This window comes from Danio rerio, chromosome 15 (genome assembly GCF_052040795.2).
Source record: "Danio rerio strain M-AB ecotype USA chromosome 15, GRCz13ab, whole genome shotgun sequence".
Classification (NCBI taxonomy): Eukaryota; Metazoa; Chordata; class Actinopteri; order Cypriniformes; family Danionidae; genus Danio; species Danio rerio.
In genome coordinates, this window is record NC_141035.1 from 19,537,519 (window position 1) to 19,549,652 (window position 12,134).

A 12,134-nucleotide genomic window follows, 5' to 3' on the forward strand; every position below is an offset into this window, starting at 1 on the left:
AGTATCTGCTTAGTATTTATTATATTGAATCCTATTTTAAGGATTTCTTTTCATTAAAAAACAACAGCAGCAATGCATATTCTTTAGAGTGGTTAATGGGTTTAATTTAAAGTGTTAAAATATTGGCAGTTTTCATCAGGATTGATAGTAAAGAAATATATTTCTACACTGATATTTTGCCCTCCAAGAACCTGCAACGTTTTTACTGACACACAATGAAAAGGTTAAAATCTTAAAAATGAACCAAATACTAACAGTTTTCATCTGGATTAAGAGTAAAGATATATAATTCTACAGGTACACTGATATTTTGACCTCTAAGAACTTGAAACTTTTTTAAACACACAAGGATTAAAATCTTAAAAATAAATCAATTATTAGCGGCTTTCATCAGGATTGATAGTAAAAATATATATTTCTACACTGATATTTTTGACCTCTAAGAACCCACAACTGTTTTTAACTGACACTCAATGATGAAAAGGTTAAAATCTTTAAAACGAACTTATTATTAACAGTTTTCATCAGGATTAAGAGTAAAGAAATATATTTCTACACTGATATTTTTGACCTCTAATAACTAGTAACTTTTTTAAAACACAAACAAGGAATAAAATCTTAAAAACAAATCAATTATTAGCAGTTTTCATCAGGATTGATGGTAAAAATATGAATTTCTACAGTGATATTTTTGACCTCCGAGAACCAGTAACTTTTTTTAAGTGACACACTAATGTATCAGTTATAATAGTTTTCCTCAGAGATAATAGGGAAGAAATATATTAGCTCTGGACATCTTTGCATTATTGGAATATCCAATAATGTATTCTGATATTCATAATCCCAGACTGAGTTTGATTAATTAATGGAACGTCTGGAAACCACAACACCTTTAAGAACTTTTAACTTTTTAGGTTGACACGGAAGAAATTATTTACATCCTGTAATAATATGATAATACAGCATGGTTATTTTAGTAACTCATTCATTCATTCATTTTCTTGTCGGTTTAATACCTTTATTAATCCGGGGTCACCACAGCGGAATGAACCGCTAACTTATCCAGCAAGTTTTTACGCAGCGGATGCCCTTCCAGCCACAACCCATCTCTGGGAAATATTTTAGTAACTATAAATCTGAAACATACTCTAAATCTAAATGCAAAAGTAACTTGCACTTCTATTATTATATCTAGTGTCAAAAAAAACTAATACAATTTGTTTTCACTTAATGTACTAAAACTAATAGAAACCAAATAAAATATAAATACAAATTTACATTAGAACTACATAAAAAAACTTACATTAAAAAAAATACTAACTCGATGAATTAAATCAATGCATAAAGTCCTTTGACAGGAAAACCTACTGTTCCTCAATTAAAGACACAACAATCAGATCGTTCATTAAATATCATATCACACACTTAAAAACTCCACAGAGCGTAATTTCATAATTGATTCCATAAATCAAGGCTAGGAAACAGATGTTGCTTTGAAAACACTGGCACCAATGTGAGGGTTTAAACCGAAACGACACTTTCATCCATATGGTTGTGATGAGTTGCACTGATGAAGCTCTTAAATGACCATCACTGACCTTCAGCACTCAACTGCTCTCCATTAAACTTTACTGCCATTCCAGGCTGCACACGGGCCAATACATACAATCAGCTGGGAAATCAAGTCTGACTTATATCCTGCTTCTTCTTTCCTAAATGTTATCATTCTATATATATTCCTGAGTACATATTATGAGTTATGGGGATACTTTCCATGGTTAAAAGGTCAGAGAGACTCTGGCTTTCAGATTCAAACACTGAGTCGAAGGTACAGTGGTGTACAGTATACAACAGAATATTCAGGCAAACTGGAGTTACACCCAGGGCGTCAGAGAAATCAAACCAGATAAAAATGTTTCAAATATTTATGTAAAAGAAATCTAAAGTGATCAGATAAAAAAATAACTGATATTAAACTGATAAAAATATGAGTTCAATTGCTTAGTTAACTATTTAATCCACTAGCATCTGCTTAGTATTTAATACTAAAAATTATTTTATTGATTTCATAAAAACAACAGTAGCATAATATAAACTCTAATTTAAAGGGTTAAAATCTTAAAAATGAATCAATTTTTAGTAGTTTCAGGATTGATAGTAAAGATATATATTTCTACAATAGTGTGTATGATCTCTAAGAACTTGTAGCTTTTTCTAAACTGACAAGGATTAAAGGGCCAAAATCTTAAAAACGAATCAATTATTAATAGTAAAGAAATATATCTGTATACTATTTTTTGATCTTTATCAATATTCAGGCAATCTAGACTTCACAAAATCACTTTGATCAAGACAGAACATAAAGTGAATGATCTATAAGAAATGTGAAAGATTGATGTATGAAAAGAAATGTAGGAATTACTAAAAACCACACAAGTTTATCAAAGGAAGGCATAATTTGTGCTTTACTAGACTCAATAAATGTAGAACTGCACCTCAAAACCAGTCATAATGGTACAGTTTTTTAGATTGTTGTAATCTGAAAACCAAATAAATAAGCTTTTCTTAATAAGCTTTGTCTAAATAAAATGCTTAGCAAAATTAAGTTTTGATATAATTACACTAGGACATTTACCAAATATTCTTTATAGGTCATGATCTTGAACATGAAATTTTAATGATTTTGGCTTTAAAAAAATAATTAAAAATGTGAATAAATTTGGACCCAATGTATTGCAGGCTATTGCCAAAATATACCTGAAAATATGCCTGTGTAACAAGAATATTTTTGGTCCAGGTTCACATATTTCAAAAACTAATAATACTTTCAAAACAGATATCCTATCAATAAATAGATTTTGTCTTCAGCATTAGCAAATACCAAACATAATTGTTTTCAGTTTCAGTACTTTTGCTTATATAGACTTAATGAAATCAAATTTATAAAATACATAAAAAAGAAATATCATTAAAAACACAACAAAGCAATCAAGTCAAACCAAAAGACAAACATAGTAAACAGATACCATACAAAAAAGTATGAAAAAATACACCAATAACTGTTTTACAGTGCTACATGCACTTGTTTAAAAATAAAGTATAATACAGTAACTAAACCTAATCTTAACCCTACAGCCCCACAGTAAGTACAAGTAGATGATTAATTAATATGATAATACCCAGTTCTTACAAGTACAATAAAATAGACACCATATTAAAAGTAAATAAATGATTTTGTCCTATACAAGAATTATGGGAAAATATAATTGAATGTTTTTCTAAAGCCCTACAAAAACTTCTTGAACTATGTCCACTTATAGCTGCTCGTGGGATATTTAGTAACCTAAATATTTGGTCATTTGGTATGGTATGGAGACCCACAAGGGACGTGAAGGTGAGGGGAAAAAGTAGGTGGAAGAAAAAAAATGGATAGAAGTAAAAAAAGATTAAAAAAAAATAAAAAAATGGGTGGGAGAAAAAAAAAAGGAAATCACAAAGTTTTTACATTCCCTCGCAAAGATGTTTTGTGTTATCTCAAAGACGTTTTGCGTTTTCTCGCACAACTGTTTTTCCACAAACACTTCAGTTCACTTCATGCATGTCAACCCTCCCTTTTTTGCCGGGATTCTCCCGTATTTTACCATTCTATCCCACTATCATCCTATTATTATGTATTTTCCCATATTTCTGATATATTTTTAATCTTGAAAGCATGCTCAAATTAATATAAAAAATGTCTGCATTCACTATCTTGCCATTAAAGCTCTGCCTTGATCATCTCCCTTTATAAGAAACCTCTGAATCAGCAAATGCATGTATAAGCACTGACTGATAGACGCGATCTGTATGATACAATGATCCCAGATCAGCTTCTGTACAGGCTATTTAAAGAGGAGCTAAAGTGCAGGACACTTTGGAAATTCTGTGGGATTAAATAGACAAATGCACTTAATAATAAGTAAATATACCGTCCTGCGTGTTTTATTTCAAACATAAGTAATTTTCTCCTAAATGAGCACAAACAGTTGCTTAAGTTAACGATGATCAACGCACAGCTTTAATTGAAAGAAAGTGAATACAAACAATGAGATAACACAAAACATCTTTGCAAGGGAACGCAAATCATTTTTTTTACCATCACCACGTCCCTTCCGGGTCTCCGTAGTATGGTAATTGCCAAAAGGATGCTTTTGAGAATGTGGAAATCTGAATCTGTGCCTAAGGTTGGTATGTGAGTAGGGCTGCATGATTAATCGAAAAAAAGATCACGATTTCGAATCGACCCTACACACGATCTCAATTCAGCTTTTCTACGATTCAGCCAATTATATTTTCAAGGTCAGGAGAGAAGCAAGGCAGTTGCACAAATCTTCACAGTAACATTGACACCTTCAAAGGGTGTTAAAAGTGTCACATACTGTATTTATAAGGTATAATTGACACAAAAATGTTATTTCTGTCTTCATTTAATGATGTATTCATGGCTGCTATACACGTGAGCTGACGCAATGTATGTTTACTACAGAGAACGCGCGCGTGCACGCATGATGCCTACTTTAGTGAACAGAACCGGCATAGGCTGTGAATAACAGGTAATAAAGTTGTAAATAACGTTCAGTTTGTTGCACATTGTGATTTTAAGACCGCATTTTAGAGTTATGATTATGACAACCACTTGACATGTTTTTCTTATTCTTTTACAGCGAACATAAAGTGTTGTGCATAAAAATAAATGTTTACCATGTCAGTATAACAACCCTAGCCTATATATATTGTTGAATATAATGCAAGAAGTTTGATAATGACAAAATTCTAATTTTACCAGTAAAAACAAATGGTCTAATAATGCTGTCAATAACATTAAACATGATAAATAAATTCTATAATTATGAATAGTTATATTCCGGTGTCATCATTTTACTGTGAATTAACAAACAGGACATTTTGAAAGTCTGTTCAAGTCCACCATAATAACTATACAAAATTTAGCATTTTTTTAATATTATATTATTATTATTATTATTATTATTATTATTACTATTATTATTATTATTATTATTATTATTATTACTATTTTATCATATGTTTGAGAATTAACAATATTAATAATATGCTAATCATATTAACCTTTATTTTACATTTACAGAATTGTAAGAAAACTGTGATCTTGATTTTAAGCAAAAAAAAAAATCCTGATTCACATTTTTGCCAGAAACGTACAGCCCTATATGCGAGGTAAAGATCTTGTAAACATTGGAGAGATTGAAACATATCAATAATAATAAATTAGAGATATTTGATAAAACATCCGGACAGATATTAAAACATCTTAATGCATTGGAAGAAATGCAAGAGTAACCAATAACCCCTGTCAATAACATTGTAATTACAGATTGAATGTAACTAATATTCACTATTTCAAACATGTGTTTTAGTAATGTGCCCAAACTATTATTTGACAATAAAACTACAGTCAGGATGATGCATTTTTCTGGTAATATAAGAACAATGTTATTTTATTATTACTTTTATTTATGATTTACCTGACCAGCTATATTTGTTTTCGTGTGCATTTGTCCCTCTGTGTTCTGTTGTTCAGTCGTAGGTTAGTGTTTTTATGTTTTGTATTTTATATATGTGTTGTTATTATTGTATTGTATTGTTTTTTCTTTATTTTGTTGTATTTTTGTAAAATGCAAAAAACACATAAATAAATGTTTTTTTTAAGTCAATAAATCAAATAATTAATATTAAGAACCATTGACACAGAGAACTGCTGTGCTTATGGCTAACCAGGTTCGATTCCCAGTTCTGGCTCCTTTTTTGATCATTCAGTTCTCTTTCTGCGCCCCTCGCATTCCTGTCTACACTCTCCAACAAAAGTGAAAAACCCCTAAAAAATATTAAAATAAAATACAAATATACAATCTTATGCATAATATGCAAAATATGGCTTCTGTTCCTTCAGCCACATCTTTTTCAAATGAACTTTCTCACAAGATGCACAACTATACATTGATTCATGCTCTTGAATCAAACTTTAAAGGTCCCTTAACATCTATGCTGAGAGACAGCGAAAACTCACTGTTTGTGCTTCTGTGACTTTGTTTGCTCGTTCCGGAGAACACAATGTCCCATGAGCAAAATCAAACAAGAAAAGCGAGTGGAAACGGCACCAGGTGGGTTTGGACTGGCAAGCAGACAGTATGCCCCTTCACAGTGAGATCTGTCGTGGAACTGCCACACAAAAACAAGAGTTGACTAGGCTGCAATCTGTCACCCAACATTCATCTGGCCGATTTGGTCCCTACTGCAGAGTCGGCTCTCCGTCAGACAGACAGAAGCGGAGCAGCTCTCTTCTGCTAGAAGTGCTCCATTTCCCACAAACCACCCATGCGAGTGACAGCGCTGATGCCAGCAGAGGCTCCTCAGAGTTCAGTCTGAGCTCTTGATGCATTCAGAGTGACAAGCAGCCAAAATGAAGACAAGACCCAAAGCAGCCTATGTGGAATACGAGACAATGCCAGCGCAGGAGTGGATATCTCTGTTTCCACCTTGCGAACACTACGCAGTCAATACAGCCTCAATCCACACATGCACTAAAACTACGTGAGACATTAAAAGTACTTAGAGCTGTGAGTTATAAGCAAGTTGAGGTGCTTTCAGTTTAATCAGCGATTGGGGTGCTCAAGTTGTTTTTAATCTACAGAGACTTTGAAGACTGCAGGTTCCACACATGGGAATTTCAACACTGGAACAACTTTATAAATTGTCACCTTATAATTATACAGTTCTACTTCTATCTGACATTTTTGTCAAAATTGAGTTACTCACATATTCTTATTAAATGACAACTTATTTACATTACAGTATGTGATTTTATAAGTGGTCTACATTTTAAGACTTTTTAGTATTAAAAAAAACAAAAAAGGTTGTATCTACAAAGTCGAACTTTAGCTTGGCTCTATAAGATTCTTTCTATGAGCCAATCAGCATTTCGAATGCATGCACGAGGACCAATCAGGATCCACTTTCTTGGTCATTCCACCTGGAAAAAAATTCAAGAAGCATTTTATGACATTGAGATATTAAATTTTACATTGTTGGAAAAGAAGTTATTTTAAAAATGTAATATATTAAATGTGAAATATTTTATTTGTGTGTGTGTGTGTATATATATATATATATATATATATATATATATATATATATATATATATATATATATATATAGTCAGTGAAACATTTTCAGTGTTTATTAAACTCATTTGCTCATTGCCTGTTTTCTTTCAAAGTATTTAAATTTGATATTAAGCATTGAAGGGCAAATACCTAAATTACTACCTTAATTTTATTTGGGGCATATAATTCAATAAATATAATTCAATAAAGCATATAAAGCATTTATTCAATAAATATACCATATTAATAACTTAAAATTAACATCTGCACTGTACAAAAAAATTAGCACAGCCTTAAATGCCTTATTTGAACAAGAATAAAGATTTACACTAAAACATTAAATATTATATAAATCACAAATGTACTTTCTTAAACTTCCACATATTGTACTATGTACTATGTACTTGTACTATGTACAAGTACTATGACCATTTATGTGAAGCTGCTTTGACACAATCTACATTGTAAAAGCGCTATACAAATAAAGCTGAATTGAATTGAATTGTGACACCATTTTTTTATTAAAATTAATAAGCAGACTGATTGTATATCTTGAAATGTAACACTTCAAGTAATGATCTGTTAGATATAACATTATAATTCCAAGCAGAAAATTACTTAGGATTAGAAGGTTCTATCTGCATATGCCGTTTACTTTAGCCCAATTTGCAAATTTAAGAGAATTTTGGTCATTTACATTTAAAGTAGGGTCTCTGTCATGCTAATGTATGAAAGAGAACTGTTGCACTAATATTGTTTGTTATATGGAATGCAGATAGAGCCTTATAATTCCAAGGTGACAAAATGTGTATTAATAAAAAATAATAATAAAAAAAATAGAATAGGAAAAAAAACTTCATCACCATTTACATTTCCATGTCATTCATTTTTAAATATTAATGTTATTATACATAATAATTAAAAAAAGCACTCAATCCGAAACACAATCTAAACACAATACACATTTTTTAAATTCTGGACACGACATGGGAAAAAAAGACAAAATAAAAAAACAGTAACAAGTTTTACTGTGCTACAGGCACTTGTTTAAAAAAGACGATGCATAATTAACCCAATGCAATAACCAAACCTAATTTTAACCCTAACCACACGAAAACAAGTGTAATTAAATAATTTAAATAATACCCAGAACTTGATGTGCAAGAAAAGAACACCATTAACTGAAGCAAAATTAGAAATAAATAAATAAAAAAACAAAATTAAAATTACAAAAAACAACAACAACAACAACAAAACTATTCAGGCTAACAAATGTGCAAGCAAAAGACAAATTATAAAATATTCAAACGAGGAGGATTTTAGGAAAATCCGCAGTTTTACCACTTACTGTGAGACAGAGTCTAGTGTAATACATTTGAAAATATATATAAATAAATAATTGTTAAATTCTGTAAAAATGTCACAAATATGTTAATAACAAGAAATACCTTACGGTTTACCAGTTATTCTTAGTAATACATGTTTGTATGCTGCAGGATTAAAACTGATGCTTGATTGATCTTTGTTGATTTATTTAAGCATAAAATGTTTTACCATAATTGTGTGTGTGTGTGTGTGTGTGTGTGTGTGTGTGTGTGTGTGTGTGTGTGTGTGTGTGTGTGTGTGAGAGAGAGAGAGAGAGAGAGAGAGAGAGAGAGAGAGACTTCTTGGTACCTCTTATGGGGAAAACTACAGATTTTTTCATGCATTTTTATTTTACCACCTGCTTTGCTGTTTTCATTTATTCTCATTTTATTAGCAGTGTGTGGACAGGTCTACATTTAAATTTAACAACATTAATTCTAGAAAGCATTTACCAACAGTAGAGCCAGAGTAACTAACATGGTCAATTCCAACAAGCAATGGTAAAAATACCATATACTACATACTTCAAAATAACCAATGAATGGCACAGCGATTGCCTCTAGACATGTAACTGGGATAAAAAATAAAAAAAACTATTATTTTAAATTGCACTCAATACATTTATGGTAATTATTAACTACTGAAAGGATACAGTTTCAGAAATGCACACCTAAACACTACAATCATACAGTAAAGCAGCAGGCATCTGTAAAGCCAACATACAATACACCTCTGCTGCCATCTGGAGCCAGAGCAGAGCAACTGTCCATTTGAAAACCCACAGCTACACAAACTAGACCAGGCGTGCTCAACCCTGTTCCTGGAGATCGACCTTCCTGCCGATTTCAGTTGCAACCCATATCAAACACACCTGCCTGTAATTATCAAGTGCTGTTCAGGTCCTAATTAATTGGTTCAGGTGTGTTTGATCAGGGTTGGAGCTGAACTTTGCAGGAAGGTCGATCTCCAGGAACAGGGTTGAGCATCACTGAACGAGACACTCTGCATTCCATGATAGCCATGGGTTTTACACTTTCAATTATAATTATGTTATACATCGCTATGTTAAACATGTATTATTACATTATAATAATAAATATGACTTATGCATGCACCTTATTAGGTCCTGTAAATTCCCCAACAGAAAGTGGTATGCTTAAAAATGTACATGTATAGTCAAACACTATTCAGTGACCTTACATGACACAAAAAGTAGTAAATGTTGTTAAATGAAGCAGAGTGCAAATGAAAGAGAGCAACTCACAGATGCATCTAGACTATTTTAGAGTCAAAGGTGGAAAATGGGTTGACAGCAAAACAATAATGAAACGCAAACTCAAGGGCTAAACTAACCAGTTGAGCTGGATCAGCAAAAAGCATGTCAGCACTGCGTTTGCTGACTCTAATGGTTATAGATGTTTGCCGTAATGCAATAAACATCAGTCAAAAGTTAAACAGTTTTTTAGATAAATGTGCAAAATGAAGTATTCAGAGGCACACTTTACAATCAGTAAAGCAAAAAGGACATTGTAATCTTGATCGGTTTCACACACTCACACAAAAATAATTTTTGGGGAGGAGAAAGGACAACTGGATGTTTTGGCGAATACATATGGTGATGGTATTGGCAGAAATTACCTATAAATCTCATGGGTTGACATCAGGGCAGAAAAACTACATTAAATTTGATCAAATATTTAAATGTATCCAGTCACTTCAATCAAGTGGTAAACTTAGAATATTATAATACAAATAATACAGAATCTCTTTATTCTATCATTTCAGCACATTTTGTTTATGATTAAATTATTTTGAAGTTCACAGAATTCAGAGATTGTGTAGTGGCAATTAACAAAACCCCAGCACTTTTAGCAGTAACGAATTTAAACAACTCTGATTGGCTATTAAATTGTTTTGATGAGCCACATTTATTTGTCTACGTTTCAGCTAGTGGTGTAACGCAGGGGTTCCCAAACTTTTCAGGCCGCGACCCCCAAAATGACAATGCCAGTGAGTCGCGACCCCCAATATACTCTGAGGTGCTTATAAATACAGAAACCTTGCATGCAATGGCACACACACACACCAATGGACCCAAGTCCATTTAGTCTTCTTTTAATTTTTTAAATGTATGAGAGCTGGAAATGGGCCACAAAGTTTAACCGGGTGTTATGAAATCTGCTGCATCTGACGCTATTGCTCTGTCTTTTATACAATGTAATTACCCCAGGGGTTGTAATCCAATAGAAGTAGTAACTATAAGCTACTATAGTAACTATATATGGTATAAACGATTATTTTTTTTCTCTTCAGAAGGTTATGGATAAAATATGGTAATTCTTATGGTTTAATAAAAATAAATAGATTTTTGAAAACCACCAGGCGAACGAACCCCTTTCATTGTCCCGCGACCCCTCGGGGGGTCCCGACCCCCACTTTGAGAACCATTGGTGTAACGAATCACAAATATAATTGTTTAGGATCAAATTTGAGTCATGGATCGGACCATTTTTAGATCAACAAAAAAAAATTAGGGAGACAAATGTAATTTGCTTTACATTTATTACAAAAGCAATACAGCAAGACACTTTTTGTTTTAACAAACATAACTTAGAAGCTGTAGTTTTAATAAAAATAAAATCAAGAAATAACCAGCATAATAAAAACAAATAAAATAATGTTGCTAATAATGCTAAATGTATAAATTTAACATTAGAATTTGCACAACACATTTATTTTTAGACTTATTGTCAATTAATGATTTAATAACTCACTCATAAAAACCTTGTTTCATTACTAGATGTATAATTTTTGAAGAATTATTCAGTGACACATTTTTGATGGCTGGTTGTCACCACCTACTGGTTAAACTATGAAATTGCTACAACTTTCAATTTTGAGCATCAAGTTACATTAGGTGGTGATTTATCTGAACAATAAACTCCTATCCCATTGCTTCTGTGTTCGCTGCTTTTTTGTAACTTTAACTAACTCAAAGTGTATAAACTAAATCTCTTTCCCAGTCAAAAGCAGATTTGTAAGCCATCATCATTTATAATTTCAGTTGCGTGAGTGTTTAAAATTGAGAGCCCGATCTTTTAACGGTTAATAGTGAAGCTTTACACTGAATGCATTAATGCAGGCTAATCAACTAGCGACAGAAAACACATTTAATAACCTATAAAAGCATTTAGGGTGCCACCACAACTTCTCTCATTTTTATATTTTACAGGAAAGCCAAAATGCTTTCACACATGCAATTTGAACGATGCAGGAGGGATCTCTCTGTGCTCATTACAAATTTAGGGTCAATCTACAATTTAAAAAATAAAATAAAATAAAAAGTTATTAATCAACGAGTCATGTGCATGCTAAACCGTGGGTTGTGATCCGATCAATCCATCTGATGGGCCAAAATCTGCAATGACCAAAGATTTTTTTAATCATTGCTCAAGTTTTAAGGGCATTAAAGAATTAATCAACTATTATGGCTCCGAACAATGTTTTTGTTTAGAATGTTTATGCTTTGTGGCCAGTATCAATGTAATAAGCAGGATTAAAAGGTTTTTTTGCTGAATAAAGCCCTT

At 32.0% G+C, this 12,134-nt stretch overlaps 1 protein-coding gene across 3 annotated transcripts in view; it reads right to left on the reverse strand.

The window, feature by feature from the left end:
- Positions 1–12,134, reverse strand: part of tyw1 (tRNA-yW synthesizing protein 1 homolog (S. cerevisiae)) — a 129,615-nt gene that overhangs the window by 94,834 nt on the left and 22,647 nt on the right.